The 20405-nt window shown below is 35.9% G+C and overlaps 1 long non-coding RNA gene across 1 annotated transcript in view; it reads left to right on the forward strand.

The window, feature by feature from the left end:
* LOC125081193 (uncharacterized) overlaps positions 1–16683 on the forward strand; it is a 30625-nt gene extending 13942 nt beyond the window's left edge. The window contains exons 2-3 of the long non-coding RNA XR_007121607.1: positions 15713–15850; positions 16500–16683. This is a non-coding gene — a long non-coding RNA (uncharacterized LOC125081193). The remainder of the gene's footprint in view (positions 1–15712; positions 15851–16499) is intronic.
* The last annotated feature ends 3722 nt before the right edge of the window (positions 16684–20405 follow it).

The raw sequence follows: 20405 nt of genomic DNA on the forward strand, positions 1-20405 counted from the left end.
AAAAATGAACTAACATGAAGATAACGGGGCTCATAAGAGAGAATCCAACCAATTGATCAGAAAAAGAATTTGAATATATAATGTCAACAAAAATCCCTGAGATAAAGGGATGTCTACATTAACAGCTTAACAAAACCCACCTGTATCTCAGAAAAGATGGTTTACAATGATGATTAAGAGCTGGTATAATTTGATGACCTGAGATTCACAACTAAAGATGGAGAAGAAAGCAAAATTCTAAAGTACAGTAGTATGGAGGTATATAGCAGGCAGATAAAGATTAACTGTCTCCAAATCATCCTAGGTATAAGACCCCGGACTAGGATTCTGTAAGCCTGGAATGCTAGTGAGACTTTCCCAAAGGCTGTGGGATATTTAGACAATGGTGACCCAACAGATGGTTTTCAAGATCAGAGTGGAAAGCCATGGGGGAATACTGTGGGTAGACCCTTTCAAGTTCCTTTACATCTTCCTTCTTCTTGAAAAGTTGGGCAGCTATAAACAACATTCCAGAGGAATTCTATCACACCCAAGTAACTGGAGCTAGACTTAATATTCTTGTGATAAACAAATAGAAAACTGAAAAGATTATATAAAACAGTAGTTTTCAGACATTGGACAAGAGGTAGTAATACCAGACTGTGATACCAGGTAAAAAGAGTAATGAAGGAGTCCTACAATCCTGGTTTTCCACCTCGAGGCAACTTCCTGACTACAGTGCAGGAAGGCATTCCCAGAATAAGCACAATCACAAAATAAGCACCATCTTCTGCTTCACCTATAAGAAATGATCTCTAGGAAATCTGGCAGCTCTGAGCTTCAATTTCCTGACAAATATAATACCCTGGTCTAGAACTGTTGCAAAAATTACATTGTATGTAGAAATAGACAGATGTATATAGATATACACCCAAGTCATGATAAGTACCAAATAAATCTTCACTATTACTACTCTTAATTAGATATCTCACAGTGTTTTTACTTACATTGAAGTTACTAAATTGAACTGAAGAAAATTTAGAATTTCGTGAAAGAGAGTACTTACCATAAGACTATAAAATTGGGAGAAACCTGTTTGTATCCACATGATGGCAAATCATTAAGTAGAACTTTTAGCAATTAGACTTTTTATGGGATAGAAGAAAATGGAAATATTAAAAAGTGTTTGCAGTTGTGTTACAGAATTTATGAGCTGAATAATGAGGGTGTTTGCTTGCAAATGGAGCCTAACAAAAAAAAACAACATACTACATCTTGAAAATAAACTGCATGATTTGGAACAAAACCCAGCAGCTGTGAGTCACTACTTGTAACTGAAAACACCAGCATTGAGGCACTTGTGGAAGATCTGTAAGCGAAGACTCCTTAGAGACACCATTCCTCTTAATTAGCCCAAGGAAGTGAAAGAAGGTCTTTTATATATTACTCTCAGGTGTTTGATAATGCTTCATAGACTGAAGAACCTAATCACATGAAAACTTTTATCTTCTAGGTGAGATCATTATCCTTCACAAATGGGTTGCTCGAGAGCAATAATTCAACATTTAATTGTGTTTTCTTTATTTCTCCTAAGAGATAAATCTAGAAAAATATGAATTGCATTGTTGTTAAAGTTTCAGCAGACCTTAGTATCAGAATAATGTTCCCAAATGGCATCTTTCCTATTATTAGTCAACAATATGAGCTTTGAGTATTTGAGTGCAATGTTTATGGGACATGGTGCCATAAGGTAGGACAGCTTTAACTCTGTACTCCCCTGTGAGGTTTTAACGCCTTTGAAGTAGTTCTACTCTCTGGAAGCAGTAGAGCAGGCATATACACATATTCTGTGATGGTGAATATGACCCTAAAACAATCATAGTTGCAAATTGCAAAATGGCTCAAATTCTTCCTGAGTCCAAGCCCTTTCCTAAGTCCATGCCCTTTGCCAAACAGCCTTGCAGGGTCCTTCTGCTTTGACTCTGGGGTCAGGCAAGGGTTTTGCTCAGACAAACAGGCTTGAATATCAGTTGCCAAATTGGGTTTGTTCTCTTGTTCCCTGACATCCATGAGAAGGACATGCTAAGGCTAGTTTGCTGGAAGGTGAGACAGATGTAAAAGAGATGAAGTATCCTAGTCAAGACCATTCAAGATCACCCCAAATCCAGTCCACCCCAAATATGTGGGAGAGCCTAGGCACTAGTCAAGACCAGAAAATCCTTGGGGCGCCTGGGTGGCTCAGTGGGTTAAGCTGCTGCCTTCGGCTCAGGTCATGATCCCAGGTCCTGGGTTCGAGCCCCGCATCGGGCTTTCTGCTCAGCAGGGAGCCTGCTTCCTCCTCTCTCTCTGCCTGCCTCTCTGCCTACTTGTGATTTCTCTCTGTCAAATAAATAAATAAAATCTTTAAAAAAAAAAAAAAAAAAGACCAGAAAATCCTCCCAACTAACCTATGGATTTGTGACCTAATAAATGCTTTTTTTCCTTAAGCCACTGACTTACGCAGAGGTGTGACATCCAAAATTTAGAGTGGTTAGCTTTCATCAAACCCAATCTCTGGCAACTGAATTAAACAGGAAATGCAAATCAGTTTCTTGGGGTCTTTTCCATCTTCGAAACTGTGGTCCTGCATGCCAGCCTTGTTTGCTTAAGGTGCTGGTTGTAACTCAAATATTCTGCAATTAATGATTTGGCAGAACAAACACATACTTCCTTTCCTATCTATCTCCAGCTTGATCTAAAAATGTTTCTATTGGCCTAAGGAAATCTTTTCAAATGGGGTTAAAAAATAAGTTGGATTATATTCGAAGAGAGCCGGGTAAACTAAAGCTGAGCGATGTCAACAAATAATCACCAAAAAACTGTAGAGTAAATAGGATGTCAAAACAATTATGTGGGTTTTGGCATTAACTGAAAGACTTTTGTATCTAAAAAAGAAGACTTTCTCATTTATAATGTGAAATTAACTTCATTTCCAAAAATTCTGGGTAAATAATAAATACCCAGAAGCAAGCCATAGAAATTTTGTGAATTTAAAAAATAATATCTCAAAATTAAATGCTGTAGTTGAAGCATGTTGAGTGTGCACTGGCCCACAATTTACATAACTTGAATACTTGATCTTATAGTACTTAGAGTTTATTTTTTAAATATTTTTGGGTATTTAACTTTCAAAGATAAGTATGGATGATATGTTCAGCATTAAAGCTAGAATATGTCTTTAGCAAGTAAAAAACACAAAAATGTTTCTTAGAATTTGCATTCATGTCCTACATATAAATGTTAATCTCATTCACTTTGATAGGCAATTACATTTCTCTGGTTATTAGAAGTCTTATTAGGGGCACCTGGGTGGCTCAGTGGGTTAAGCCTCTGCCTTCGGCTCAGGTCATGATCTCAGGGTCCTGGGATCGAGCCCCACATCGGGCTCTCTGCTCAGCGGGGAGCCTGCTTGCCCCACTTCTCTCTCTCTGCCTGCCTCTCTGCCTACTTTTGATATCTATCAAATAAATAAATAAAATCTTTAAAAAAAAAGAAGTCTTATTAATTTTCATTTCCTTGTAACTGCTTCTTTCATCTCTAATATGGAAGTACTAGAATTTTATCATTTTAATTTATAAATCACAAGACAATACAGTTTACGCATGTCCAGAGTCACTGAAGATTCATACAAGAGAAAAAATGTTTTTCTCTGGAGGTCAGATCGCAAGTTAATTAATAAAATTACATACTGAAACCCATAATCTTAGATCACAGCTCTTCAAGCTTACTTATCTATTAATAATCATACTTTCTTGCCTTTTATCTCTTTTTATTGGTTAAAAAAAATACTCCTAATACCTCCTTTTCTCTGCCATCATGGTATGTGTAGTTGACTACTCCTCACCAACTCTTCTCACAACACTTTCAGGATCAAGAGATTCCTGGCTAAGAAACAAATGCACAAACATCCCATTCCAGTGGATTCAGATGAAAACTGGTAATAAAATCAGATACAATTCCAAGAGGAGGCATTGAAGAAGAACCAGACTGGGTCTATAAGGGATCACACATGAGAAAGGCATGGTATTTATGCTGCATGAAGGTCACATCCAATCACTCGTTAGCTTGTACCCAATCACTCTGTAAACATCACTACTATCTGAAAAATAGACATTTTTTAAAGATTTATTTATTCATTTGAGAGAGAGAGAGAGAGACAAAGACAGAGGCAGATAGAGTACAAGCAGGAGGAGAGACAGAGGGAGAGGGAGAAGCAGACTCCCCACTGAGCTGGGAGTCAGACATGGGGCTCAATCCCAGGTCTGGAGATCATGACCTGAGCTGAAGGCAGACACTTAACCATCTGAGCCACTAAGGCACCCCTAGACATGTTTTATTGGGGAAATACTTTTTTTTTCTCTGTTACTATGCTCTTGTACTAGTAAGATGGTTTAGTAATAAGCATGTGAGAACTTAAAACAAAAAATACTCCTAATATATGTTTCATGCTTCCACACTACAAACAGGGTGCCTGGGTGGCTCAGTAGGTTTAGCGTCTGCCTTCAGCTCGGATTGTGATCCCGGGGTCCTGGGATCAAGTCCCATGATGGGCTCCCTGCTCCATGGGAAGTCTGTTTCTCTCTCTGCCTCTCTTCCCACTCATTCTCTAAATCTCTCTCTCTCTCAAATAATAAATAAAATCTTTTTTAAAAAATGACAAACACAAATTCTCATTCTCCATTAGTTTTCATAACCCCACATTTTCAACTATAATTCCTTAAATACAATAGAACCATATGCTAAGTAAAAGCAATATAACTAGTATTTTAGAAAATCTACCATAATAATATTGAATAATATTGAAATTGAATAATTTGAGTCATGGAAAAATATATATATAAGATTATTATTGATCTAGAAGTAAAATTTTAATTTTATGTCTTTATTGGCCAAATGATAATAAAATGTAAATGTATATCCCCAAGAAAAAGCACATGTTAAGGAAAGCAATGTTCATTAAACTTAGTTAACCTGTAAACATTACTTTTAACTAGCTTTTCAGATACTAGAATCAAAATCATTAGAATATATTTGTTGGGTATACGAGCCTTAAAGTTCATCAGAAATTCACCTTTTTTATGGAGAAGGTAGTCATCTTTCTTTACACAAAAATTTTTGTGAGATAACTATAAATTAGAAAGGTTAAATCCCTGAATAGGGACCTACAAATATTCCAAAATTTAGGTTTCTCATAGATGTATGACATTAACCACCACCTACCCAGAGAAACATCACACATTGGGCAACTTATCTTTATAGCTTCAAATGCAAGTTAGAGCAGATATATACGGTGGAGTATGTTCCATCCAAGAGAATGTATGCATTGATATACCTGGCCAACATGTCCCATGATGTGACATACTCTACAACTGTCTTTACCATATTGGCCAATACAAACATACAAAACTAGAGGTAATTATATGTGAGTCTTCCACATTTCTAAACTAGTTACCTACATTCTATGGGGGCTGCCATAAAAGAAGATTATCAAAGATTATTATTATTTTTTAGATTATCAAAGATTATCAAAGAGAAAATAAAACTTGGGCAGGAGAGAAGCTAGTCCACAAAACATTCTGCTAATGTATATGAGGGAATCTCAATTTTTAGAATTGATAGGAAAAAAAATCTCTTAACAGAAAATCTAGATATATATCCAAATATTTACAGAAATTAGCCATTTTATAAATTTGGAGCTTCAAACTGTTATGTGGGGTAAGAGGAGAAAGGAATGGGCTTTTCAATAAGGGATGTTGGGCCTAGTAGATTCCAGTGAAACCTAATTTGGAAAAATCCTATCTAGATGAAAACCTCCTATTGTATGGGGCTATCAATAACCAACGTTGTGGCTGGACTGTCCCTTGTGGTTCTTATTATGACTGTAAGACATCCTCAGCAATAACCATCAGAAGACTTCAAAGGAGACAAGGTTAATGACTTACAGAACCTGGAAACTACACCATATCTGGGGCCATACATGTCACAGGGATGTGGGAGAGAGTGTAGGCCCGGGGTTCTGCTTTTACTGGGGTCCAGGGTGGGGGCCTAGGGTTTCACAGGCTAACTCTGTATTGGTGAATTTAAAACAGAAAAAATGATAAATAGTAACAATATTTAGAGAAATATTATGGATGTTGCCCTAATATAAAATGTTCCCACAAATCAGTAAGAAAATGACCATAAAGGTGAAAAGTGAATAAACAAAAGATTCATAAATTAGGTGGGTCTTTAAATTTATTTAAAGATACTCAAACTCATTAATAACTAGAGACATGTAAATAAAAACTATACTGTGTCAAATTGGAAACAATGAAAAATTTTAATGAAGCATTGTAGTGGAAAACCTATCTTAAATCATGAATGGTTAGTAAATTTGTAAACTGATAACAGCATATATAACAATCTGGCAATGTTTTCAAAATTACAGATGTTCATAACCATTGGCACACCAAGGCACTTGGAATCTGATATAGAAATATACATGCAAAGATCTGAAATAACATGTATAAGGCTATTCACTACATTTAACTGGTAATAGCAAAATGTTAGCAACAAGATAGATGTATAGCAACAGGAGATTCATTAAGTAACTATGGTAGATCTATACATGGAACACTGTAGTGATATAAAAGAATGAAGAACCTTTTATGCATTTATACGGAAGAACACCCAGACATGCATTTTCATCTAAAAAATACAAGTTGAAAGTAACATCAGTGAAAATGGCAGAGTAGAGAACTCCAGGGGCCCATCCTCCCTTAGAAACACTGAGAAATCTGACAAAAACGGTCAGAGTCAACCTTATTGGAAATAAAACTCCAGAGTATTGTCAAAGCAACCAGCAACAGTTGAATGCTCAGCCAGGAAAACAATGAGTGAAATACAGTAGACTTTTGTGGTATTTTGATTTATCCCACCTGCTTCCATATGTTGGCAACTCACATTCTTGGTATCAGTTCTGGTGTTGGAGGGCAGAGAGGACCTGGTTCTCAATGAATTGTTTTTGTCTTATTTGACCACCATGGAAGCTTCATGAAGGATTTGCACAAAGGGCTTGCTTTTATTTTACTTAACTTAGAACTCTGAGGGCAGAGAGTCCACTATGCCAGGGAATTCCTCAAAAATAATGAAAGGAAAATAAACTAGCTATTGTCACCTAAGACAAAGGATATCAGTTGGGGAAGACAATAAGAAATGCTGAAAAGTCTGGTAAGAAAAGCTGCAAAGTGAGATAATTTGGGGAATAATACAATACATACAATACAATACAATACATACAGCATACACTGGAGAATGTAGAAGGCCGCATGCATACACAAAAAGGCATGAAAATCAGATTTAAAACTTTTGTGTAGTGGGCAACAAGTTAGAGTCATCAGGGTATTTCATTAGCGATTAGTAAAATGTCACTATCAGAGATCTTGTTTTTTCTGGTTACCCATTTCTTCCAAGAACCTTCTAACCTTACCTGAAAGTCTTTCATGTCTGTGTTTGCCACTAGACTGCAAGGTCCAGCCATATCTCAGCTACAGAGCCACTGTCTAGTATAGTAATTAATTCATACTTCACACACTCATTCCGCAAAACAGACAAAACCAGAAGTATTAAAGAATAAATAAAATAATGTGTGTCATTTCCCTTGGTAAACCACATCATACAGTAGTCATGAGTGAAGAGTCAAAGGGAGAGGCATTCATCTGTTACCTGACTCAGCTCTTCAATAAAGACCCAAAGGATATTCAGCTACCTTTGAAAGCAAGTGTAGGATGTTTGAGACCCACAAATATAGAAAAATTAAACTGGACCTCATAAAACCACATAAACCTTGGAGTGGAAATAAAGGCACTTTGTGATAATAAAAGGAGAGAAAAAATGTGTAGGTAATTTTTTTATTATCAAAATAAAACTAAAGCTGTACATCTAAACATAAACAGAAGTTAGATTTTTTTTTAAAACAAGGCAGATAGAAATTTAAATATTTTTCCCAAAGACTTATTTATTGAAGAAGAACTTAAAGCTGAAATTAGGGGGGTTTAAATGAAATTATAAGCAAAACATTCAAGACAGGGAAAAAATTGAGAAGAAGTTTGAGGAAATGGATGTTAAGAATTATAAAGTTTTAATGTAATCCATTAGTTCAGAATTTCAGAGAACCAGGGTACAGGATAGAAGAAAGTTTAAAATCATAGATAAGTGTTTATCAGACATGGGGAATTGGACTGCTATATCACTTCCCAGGCTCTAATCCTGGATTTGAGGAAGGGATTCAAGCATTCACCTCAATAAGAAAGAATGCAGAGCTGAGGGAATATGGAAAAAAAAAAAAAAAAAACGCACAGGGTTGAAAAAAGAGAAAAGTAAAATAATGGAGGCTTAAGAAAAATTTCTGCAGAAACAGGGAAACCAAACATCATCCCATAAATTCAGAGGAAATAAAAAATAGACACTTAAGAAATTTAAAACAATCTGGGTTGTCTTTAATGAATGAAACAGATAGTCATTTACTGACATAAAAGATTCCAGAAAATAATACTGCTTACATGTTCCTTTTGGAAAGAAAAACATTAAAACCGTATTTCAAAAGATACCAAAACTGCAGCACACTTTCAATCTGGTATAGGAATTAGTGCAAAAAAAATTATGAAAGTAATCTCAAAACTGAATTCAAAGATTTTATTTAAAACATATGTGATAAAAACATAATTTAATCTCAAAGCACCCAAAGGCCAATTCATACAAAGACTCACTGTAAATCATACTCACATGTGTGCTTATGTAAATATAAACAAATTTTTCAATTAAAAATGGTAAATTGGCAAATAGAATAAAAACAGCTCTTATGTATATCTATCTGAGTTAATTATGCTTATATTACTTCAAATTAGTAGGAGATTTATAACTATTTTATAAATAGTGCTGAGAGAAGTGATTAATAATCTTGAAAGAAAAAAGTAAGACAGATTCCTATTCACAGCTTAAACAGAAATAGATTCCAGGAGAAAATACTGAAATGCTAAGAAAATATTACAGTACTAACAATAATGTATTGGATATTTTACAATATTGGAGATAGGAAACAAACTCAAAATGGATGAAAAACCTAAGAGTGAGACAGAAATCCATAAAAATCTTAGAGGAGAACACAAGCAGCAACCTTTTTGACCTCAGCTGCAACAAATTCTTGCTAGGCACATCTCCAGAGGCAAGGCAAACAAAAGCAAAACTGAACTATTGGGACTTCATCAAGATAAAAGCTTTTGCACAGCAAAGGAAACAATCAACAAAACTAAAAGGCAACCTATGGAATGGGAGAAGATATTTGCAAATGACATATCTGATAAAGGGCTAGTATCCAAAATCTATAAAGAACGTATCAAACACCACACCCAAAACCCAAAAAAAAATCCAGTCAAGAAATGGGCAGAAGACATGAACAGACATTTCTTCAAAGAAGACATATAGATGGCTAACAGACACAGGAGAAAATGCTCAGCATTATTTGGCATCAGGTAAATATAAATCAAACCATAATGAGATACCACCTCACACCAGTCAGGCTGGCTAAAGTTAACAATTCAGGAAATGACAGATGTTGGTGAGGATGCAGAGAAAGCGGAACCCTCTTACACTGTTGGTGGGAATGCAAACTGGTGCAGCCACTCTGGAGAAGAGTATGGACGTTCCTTAAAAAGTTAAAAATAGAACTACCCTAAGACCCAGCAACTGCACTTCTAGGTATTTATCCAAAGGATATAAAAATAGTGATTTGAAAGGGCACATGCACTCCAACATTTATAGCAGCAATGTCCAAAGGAGCCAAACTATGGAAAGAGCCTAGATGTTCATCAACAGATGAATGGATCAAGAAGATGTGGCACACACACACACACACACACACACACACAGGAATATAATGCAGCCATCAAAAAACGAAATCTTGCCATTTGCAACAACGTGGATAGAACTAGAGGGTATTACGTTAACCAAAATAAATCAGTAAGAGAAAGACAAATACCACATAATTTCACTCATATGTAGAAATTAAGAAACAAAAGAGATGAACGTAGGGGAAGGGAAGGAAAAACAAAATAAGATAAAAAGACAGAGGGAGGCAAACCATAAGAAACTCTTAACCATAGGAAACAAATTGAGGGTTGCTGGAGGGGAGGTTCGTGGGGGGATGGGATAATTGGGTGAAGGGCATTAAGAAGGGCACTTGTGATGAGCACTGGGTGTTATATAAAATTGATGAAACACTAAATTCTACCCCTGAAACTAATAATACACTATATGTTAACTAAGTTGGATTTATTTATTTTTATAAAGTTTTTTTTATTTGCCAGAGAGAGAGAGAGAGAGAGAAAGTGCGCATGAGAGCACAAGCAAGGGGAGCAGCAGGCAGGGGAGAAATGGGCTCCATGCTGAGCAAGAAGCCAATGGCTAACTAGATCCCAGGAAACTGGGATCATGACCTGAGCTGAACACAGATGCTAAACTGACTGAGCCACCCAGGTGTCCTCTAAATTGAATTTAAACAGATTTTTTTTTAAAAAGGAAGCATTTCAAAAAACAAGTTGACAATATGTTTGTTAGTTATTCGGAGATAAATCTTTAATTTCACTAATAGCAAATATATTTTTTAAATCAATACAAAACAGACAAATCTATAGAAAGCAATAAAGACTGAAGAGGAAATGCACACAAATTCTCATTCTCTCTTTCTCTTTTTCATACACACACACACACACACACACACACACACACACAGACAGTGAAACAAAACTTCACTGGCGGTCAAAGAAGAAATGCCAATTATGAACCATGACACAACATAACTTTCACTTAAAACAAGGCCAAAATGTCTAAGTGCCCTTGGTAAGAATCTGGGAAAATGTGATTTTATTTTATTAAAGATTTTTAATTTTTTATTTGAGAGAGAGAGTGAGTGAGAGGGTGAACACGATCTGGGGGAAGAGTAGAGAGAGAGGGAGAAGCAGACTCCCTGCTAATCAGGGAGCCCAGGGGCTTGGATCCTGGGATCTGGAATCATAACCTGAGCCTAAAGAAGATGCTTAACCAACTGGGCCACCCAACTACCCCAAAAATGTGATTTTATACCACTAGGAGGGAAAATATGAGTACATTTTCCAAGGAACAAATGAAAAATCTCCACAAAAAGCTTAATATTGTGTATACTCTTTGACAAGCAATTCTACCTTTAAGATTTAATCCTAAGAAGATCATTGTGAAAGTATACAAAGATTATTATCAAGGATATTCATCACAGTCTACATACCAAAGAGCACAGAAGTAACATAACTAACCTATAACAAGAAATTTCTTTTTTAAGATTAAATCCATGCAAAGGAACACTGTATAGATACTAAAATTATACTGTAGAAAACTAATAAATTATGTGGTATAAATGATTATGACCTTTTTTAATTCCAAAAAATTCTAATTTTTAATTCCAAAAAAGATAAAATATGCAGTATAACTCCCTTTTTATATATTTTTTTAAAGATTTTATTTATTTATTTGACAGAGAGAGATCACAAGTAGGCAGAGAGGCAGGCAGAGAGAGAGGAAGGGAAGCAGGCTTCTTGCTGAGCAGCGAGCCCGATGTGGGACTCGATCCCAGGACTCTGGGATCATGACCTGAGCCGAAGGCAGCGGCTTAACCCACTGAGCCACCCAGGCGCCCCCCCTTTTTATATTTTAAATAGGTATATCAAAATATGTGAAATATATGTACACATATTGATAACCTTTCTCTGAGTCACGGACAATAATTTTTTTAACTTCTCAATCTTTCCTGGTATTTTATATATTTTCTAAAATAAAAATATATCTTAAAAGAACTATAAATATGGATGCAGCCGTATATATATGTAAATTTGACTGTTTAATTAATCTCTTCTAGGCATTTATCCAGAAATGCTGAGAATTATTTGGCTGCAATTATTTTTGTCCTAAGATTAGTCATTATAGCCAAAATTTGGACATATACTTAATCTAGGAATTTGTTTCATACATTATGCTGAATCTATTTTATGGCAAATCATGCAGCCATTAAAGTATTTCATAACTTTGGAAATGCTAAAAAAAAACCTAGAGTATGATAAATTATTTTATATCACATTATTTCAATCTTATATAAGTAAGGAAGAAGTGTGTGTGTATGTATGCACACATACATACAGAACAAAAATTTGACTCTGAGGAGAGATGTGGAAATAGCTAGAGAATATATACATGCTTTAAGTGAGTCTGGCATTCCAGTCCTAATGATTTATAGTAGTCCTTCCTTATCTGTGGGGGATACATTCCACAATCCTCCAGGGATGCTTGAAACCACAGACAGTACCAAACCCTATATTTTGCCTATACATACATACCTATGATAAAGTTTAATTTATAAACCAGGCATGTAAGAGATTAATAACAGCTACTAATAATAATATAGAACTATAAAAATAGACTTAATAAAAATTATGTGAATATGGTCTCTTTCTCTTTTGAAATACCTTATTGTGCTATACTCACCCTTATTTTTGTGATGTTGTGAGATGAAAAAATGCCCATATGATGAGATGAACTGAGGTGAATGGTGTGGACACTGTGATGAAGTGTTAGACTACTGCTGAACTTCTGACCATATGTTAGAAGACAGATCATCTGTTTCCTGACCACAGTTGACTGCAGGTAACTGAAACTCTGGAAAGTGAAACCACAGATAAGGGGGAACTACTGTCCCTCACAGAATGGTGAAGAAACCAGCAGATTCATTCAATAAATCACCCAGTTAGAGTAAATATCAATGATGAGAGAGATAAAATAATGCTAGTGATTAAAGTGTATTGATTATCAGTTAATTTACAACCTGAATAGAGGTGTCCAGCATGTCAACCACTTGTGTATTAGGCTTTGTCTCAATCTACTTCTTTATCAATAGAGTTGTCATCATTATATAGTGGATATTAAGGTGTACTTGTCAAGTTTTCAGATGCCATAATGCCAAGATTAAATACTAATATATATTATAATAATGATTTACAGTTTCCAATATACTGGAGCAATGAGGTGAAACTAACAACACAGAATTTGACAGATAAAACTATGAAGTCTTAGAATTAGATTCAAAATACATCAGCACAATGACACAATGAGGAAACCTATAACTTGTTGTAAGAACAAGTTGTTCCAATTAAAAAAAAAAAAACACCTCAGCTATTGTCATGGAGTTCAAGTCCAGTAGCCAACAGGATAGCAAGGCTTTTCCAAAAGGAATACAATCTTATGCTGCATTAATGGAAACACAGTGCCCACAAAAGGCAAATCCCATAATTCTTTTTGATATCTAGAATAGTACATTCTACTCCAAAAACACTTTAAGACACTATGAACAAAGGATAGGACCAGGATGTTACATGTTTAGGAAAACAGTCATCAGGAAACCTTGTAGGAACTGGGCATGTTGAAATGGAAAAGACAAGTTGTATGTGAAATACAATGGCTATTTTAAACCAGAAGATGTGTCCAATGACAAGAGTGATTATACATTCCATGCAATCCAAGAGCAGGAGTAGGAAAATTCAAAGGAAGATCTAGAAAAGCTGACTTCACTTCACTATGAGAGCAAACTTGCAGATTGAAAGGTTAGAACAAAACTGAATTCTCCCTCTGTCTCCACAATATTTCATCGTTTCTCAGCTGCCAGATGCCGTAGGCATAATGACATCTGTGATAAGCACAGATTCAGGGGATTAGGCCTCTTCCATATGGAAAAACAACTATTAGAAGATGATATGTTCCATTTCAAGTTAACAAAGATGTGTTCACTAAAGCTTAAAATAATAGGACCTCACCTATGAACTGCTAATTTTAAAGAAAAAAAAAGTGGTAGTTGTTAATAGAAAGCATTTGCTGAGGTCAGAGTATGTGTTGGGAACAGTTCTAAATGCTTAACCCAAATTGTCTCATTTACTTCTTATAAGAACTTAATATGCTAAAAATTATCTCCATTTTACAGATTAGGAAACTAAAACAAAGAAACATTTAAAAAATTGTTTTTAACAAGTCAGGAAATGACAGATGCTGGAGAGGATGCGAAGAAAGGGGAACCCTCCTACACTGTTGGTGGGAATGCAAGCTAGTGCAACCACTCTGGAAAACAGCATGGAGGTTCCTCAAAATGTTGAAAATAGAACTACCCTATGACCCAGCAATTGCACTGCTGGGTATTTACCCTAAAGATACAAACGTAGTGATCCGAAGGGGCACGTGCACCCGAATGTTTATAGCAGCAATGTCTACAATAGCCAAACTATGGAAAGAACCTAGATGTCCATCAACAGATGAATGGATAAAGAAGATGTGGTATATATACACAATGGAATACTATGCAGCCATCAAAAGAAATGAAATCTTGCCATTTGCGACGACGTGGATGGAACTAGAGGGTATCATGCTTAGCGAAATAAGTCAATCGGAGAAAGACAACTATCATATGATCTCCCTGATATAAGGGAGAGGAGATGCAACATGGGGGGTTAAGGGGGTAGGAGAAGAGTAAATGAAACAAGATGGAATTGGGAGGGAGACAAACCATAAGTGACTCTAAATCTCACAAAACAAACTGAGGGTTGATGGGGGGAGGGGGGTTGGGAGCGGGGTGGGATTATGGCCACTGGGGAGGGTATGTGCTATGGTGAGTGCTGTGAAGTGTGTGAACCTGGTGATTCACAGACCTGTACCCCTGGGGATAAAAATATATTATATGTTTATAAAAAATAAAATTAATAAAAATTAGGGAAAAAAATTGTTTTTAAGTTGTCCCTGGTCACAAAGCTAGTAAGAGGACTTCATTCACAGGATTGTGACTTCAGTGCCCATGTCTTTTGTACTTCAGCATTGTGTCTTACTGGCACGGAGGAGGTGGAATTAGGAAATATTACTGGCATAGGCAAAAATATTAATATGATTTTAGAAGAAAATAATGAAATCTAGAAAACGGATTAGTGATCTACTCTTTGCAAGAAGTTCCTGGAGTTCAAGAAAGTGACCTTGACACTAACACTCCTATCGTCTCTCAGGAATAGCACATATAATTCTATTTATAAAGTACTTTACATTAACATATTTTTTTACACTTAAAATTAAAGCAAATTTCTCAGAGAATCTGGAAACTCTGTTAACACTTCCACATGTTTATCATAACAAGCTGTGTTGTTCCTCAGGCTTTTGCATGGTCTTGAATTGCCTTCTGAGTCATCCCTAAAAAGTATGGATTAGGCTTAGAACAGTATTATTGCTAGCTATATCATGTCCTTATTTCTTGAATGTGTGTGTGCTTGATTTCTTCTGTAACCATTACTCATTTATACAAAATAACACAGAATTCCTTGTAGTACTTTACCCACCAGCAAGCAAACATAACCAAACTCTACTTTAAGAGATAGAAGTGAAAAATAGATTAAAAGGAAAAAAAAATAAAGCTTAAAAATTACAGAAAAGTTCATAGACAAAAAAAATATGTTATGGTATGAGACAAGTCTATTTGAAATACATTTTTTTAATTGAGGTGATTGCTTGTAAGGCAGAATGGACACATCCTTGGTCAGAGAAATAAAACTTGATTGCATAAAACACTCTGGACCTGACTAAGTGGTTCATTCTTATGTTATTTTCTCAGGTACTCTGATGTTTGAAGATTGAGCCAAATGCCAGGTCCTTCCTACTGACAGACTTCAGGACTGTGGGAATAACTCTGGCTTCACCTCATGGCTTCCAAAAGCAACACTAAAACAAACAACTATTATTGAGAATTCTTGTAGGTAAGCCGTAAATCCACACAAACTCTGGTGAACACCTCCTTCCTGATCATAGATTTCCCCACTTAAATAGGAGAAGGGTTTTCATAAGTGAAGTCTCAGTTTCAGTTAAGGCCATCAGTTGGAAGAAGATAGGAAAACATTTTAACTATGTTCAGAGAGTTTCAGAGTAGAATATAGAGATCAGGTCTGGGAGACCATGCAGAGAGGAGTACCTTAAGGATAGATAGGAGGCAGGAAGCCTAAAATATTCTAAAGGTGAGAATGCAGAAAACAGCAGATGATTGGAGGGGCTTGTATATGGGGTGGTGACCAGAGATAACAATAGGATGAACCCTAATGGACTATATTTACCACAGGGTTTCCAAGTGAATTGATTACTGCAGTCTTTTGGTAGGTGGAATATAGGCATAGGGAGTACCAAGGCTTTTCCACCATCAGCTGTGATCTTGCTTGCTAGAGGAAATCCCTGCTTCTAGCGGACAGAGACACTCAAGTTTCCTTAGAAGGAGTCAGCAATGATCTGGATTGACACAACTATTAATATACTTACCTCCCTATTTTAGAAATGATACTGATACTTCTCTCAACCAAAGGTGAGGTCAGGGAATATAATGCATTTATCTTTGTGCCTCTTATGCTTTGTAGGTGCTCAAAAGTATTTATTGAATACATCATTGAAGTGAAAAAGAAGACATGGAGAATTCAGAGAACCACAACTACTCATGCCCAGACTTCAGAAAATAATGACACTCAAATATAGGAGAGACTCTGAAATTGTCCCAATAAAGATTTTTAAAAAATGGGAGAAGACATAGGTTAAAAAGTTAGGACTAATTGTAAGTATTTTAAGGCATTAGTAGTTACAGTCATGATTTTGAAGTGAAGATTGTTTGCTCTGGGAGACTCTTCTTTTCTAGAGGGGAACTAATATCAGAGCATGTAAAACAGATCCCAGGTCAAGTTAAAAAATCTCACTAAGTCAGTTAACACTGTGGTTGTGGCTGGTTGAAATGGTGGATAAAGCAAGAGAAAGTAGTTACTTTTTCTCTACCTAATTTGCTTGCCTCCCACCTTCGCCAAGTAGTAACTATTTAGATGGTCGCCATCGCCCCACAGGACATACTTCCCTAAATGTTTTAATTGCCTATAGTGAAGCACATCTGCCATATATTTGTTCTCCCAATGATAGTAAATATTTCTTGCCTCTTCGATTTAGAGATCCATTATAAAATCAGCCTCTGAAATGATTTGGATATGAGTGGGGAAGGGTATATGACTCACTATAAATGACCCTAACTATACCACTTACTAACAAGTGAATTTGAGCAACTGACAGATACTCTATTACCCTAAGTTTTTCCTCAAGTATAAAGGAAAGTTAATAAAAATACTTCCCCTGCCCATATGAGATCATATATGAGAAAACAGCCCAAGAGAGATCACGAATGGGAATCACAAGTTAAATTATAAAGATTTTGAATATGTTAGCTACTATTACCTTGCTGTGTACACTTTACCACCTACAGAAATGCCTGTTAATCCCTGTCACTCCATCTGCTAAGGACTCCAGGTACTAACTACAGACATTGACTCTTGACCAAGGGTTTTAAGTGGAAAGCCATTCAGGAAAAAAACGAAAACAAAAACAAAAACACCCAAAAAGCATTAGTTTTTATAGAACTGTGGGGGACAATAAAAATTTTGTTCCCAATCAGTTACTTGAAGTTTGCCATCTTTGCCACTGGCAAGCATGCAAACATTTAAGAAGTATCTAATGAGAGCGAGTGATTGCACAGACTCTGCACACTGCTCAATTGTTCTCTGATGTGCCCTAAATGTGCTGACACCAGCTTTCCTTCATCCGTGCCCCTCAGGCCAGGAACCTCAGATGGCTCTCTCAATAGAAAGTGCATTGTGCTGATTCTGATTCATTAAAGATGTACAAAGACTACAATTTTGGAAGTAGTAAAAAAGTACCTCTCAAGTGACAAGAAGAACATGGCAGTGGAAATATAAAATGAAAGACTTGACCAACAATCTTTTGATTTTTTTTTGTATTAAAATAATATCAACTATGAAACAAATTTCAAGGCAGAAAATTGACAAATCTGAAATGTTTATTTACTTGACCTCATCCTGAACCGCTCCACCACTGAACCAGAGCATTTATATCTCCTCCATAGATTTAATTCCATTACTGTGTTCATTTATTCATTAATTTTTATTCATTTGCTTTTATGCATTGCATTAGTTGTAGTATCAACATTCATTAAGCAATTACTATATTCCAAGCATCATAATAAGGGCTTTACATTAATTACTTCATTTAATTCTAACAGTTCTGTGGGATAAGCCCTTTAATATGCCCATTTCACGGATGAAGAAACTAAGACTCAGGGAGGTCACATTACTTATCCAACATGGCCTAAATACGCTGGTAAGTGGTAGGTGAGCAATTCAAACCAGGTCTGTATAACTTCAAAGTCTGAGTTTTTAACTATTATATTAAAATGTTTAGGTGCTGAGGCTCTAAACATGAGGGAATATGATCCCGCTTATTAGTTTTAGTGGAGGAACACAGAGCAGAGCTGGGAGATAATGGGGAGAGTGGCTGAAACTCATCTGAGGTGAAGGATATCAGGAGAAGAGATGAGAGAGGTAGAGAAGGAAGTCAAGAAAAGCCTTAGAAGTTATGATACAGAGTTTTGAGTTTTTACTGGAAATTTGAAGGATTTGGGAAAAACCAAAGGAATAATCTTTTTTTAAGATTACTGTGCCAGATTTATGCTGGATAAACTAGAACAGAGTATGGCAGGAGATGTAGGGAGAATATAAGAAAGCTATTGTGATAATCCAGACAAGAAGTGATAACGATAAGAATGGGATTTGAGAGACATGAAGAAAGCAAAAACATCAGGTTGCAAAGACTGGGTACAGGTGATGAGGGAGAGGAAGTAATCTAGAATTCCTCCTCCTTGGAGACACTTGGTGGTATATTTACCTGTAAGATAATATAAGGGCATTACAAAATTGGGGGAAATAAGATGTTAGCTGAGGAACCTATGGCACAGTACAGGTGCTCAGAAGAACAGTTAAGGCTTTAAATTTGGGAGCCATTACTATATCCACATGATGATGCAAAGGATTAAACTCAGATAGCAACTCTGCTCCCTTGATACAAGGGCTGCCTGAAACTCTGTGTCAATCAAGATGGCAGACAAGATGGAAAGACACAGCCAACAACAAGCACATAAAATTCTGTTTGAAAACAAAGAAATCAATCTGCCTAGAAAAAGAAGCACTTGAAAAACTGTAGAGTTGTAGTATGAAGCCAGTAACATAGGAAGGTGATATGGTAGAGTGGTCCTAGAGTTGGACAGTCTGGGCTTGGATCTCAGTTCCCCAATTACTGTCAGTGTGACTATGGGTTAGCTATTGAATCTCCAAGTCTTTATCTGGAAAGTGAACATAATTATACAATACCTCAGAGAGCACTATGGAAATTAGATATCCATGAAAAATGCCTTGTCATGTTAAAAAAATCAATGTTGTTTATTTTGTAAACAAAGAAACATACATATATATGTACTGGAGATACACAGACATATATATGAAGATCTTAAGCACCATACAGACATTCAAAAGACATGATAGAAAATGAGACAGTAAATGCATTAACAGGGTAAACTGAAAACACTGGTCGCTAAAAAGGAAATTTTTCTTAAAGAAAAAAAAAAGACATTTTCTTCCTATGAACTAACACAGAATAATGTGAATTAGAGATTGTTCAATCAATTTTGTTTTCTTCAGACAGTAAATTTGAGGCCCAGAGATGTTCAATAACATAACCAAGGTCACATCCAATCAAGCTAGAGCCCAAATCAGTACAATTTCCTAATCCCCACTATGGATAAATTTTTTACTACATGATGCTAGATAATAATCCTTTTGAAGAAGAATCTATCAGTTAAGTAGAAATCTTTACAACACTCACGCCTCATTTTTTTAAATCACTTATCTATCAGAAATAGCTTGTGTCAAGTTGTTTTTAGAACATAAACTCTCTGAAGCAGAGATTTTTCTACCTTTCTAGAATTGATATTTCCTGATAATGAACAATGTGCTCTGTATGCAGTAGGCAGCTTCAAATATAATAACAAGCATTTTGTTTATGTGACTGAAAGATAGGAAATGGGTATTTGTCCTTTGGTGAAAAATCACGTACCGATAAATTTCAGTCTTTTTGTTGCCTGTCTCTAGAAAGTTTGAATCTCCTATAGGGTACTCTTTTCAAAGTATGTTTATGAATGGGTTGGCAAGATAGGAACAAGAAGATGATGGATTGAGGATGAAGAGGACAAGTGAAAGGGCTGGGAAACCGGTTCTCTCACATCACTGCCACCTTCCTTCCCCTTCCCCTGCTGAGATATTTCTATAATTTGTGATTATATCAGGTTGGAGTGTTTACTAAATACAGAATATGAAACTTCACTTTAATAAAGCTAAAAATTCAGAGGCTCATACTCCTTACGCAAAGATTTAACTGTGTCT

The sequence above is a fragment of the Lutra lutra genome, chromosome 11 (assembly GCF_902655055.1).
Source record: "Lutra lutra chromosome 11, mLutLut1.2, whole genome shotgun sequence".
NCBI classification, from domain to species: domain Eukaryota; kingdom Metazoa; phylum Chordata; class Mammalia; order Carnivora; family Mustelidae; genus Lutra; species Lutra lutra.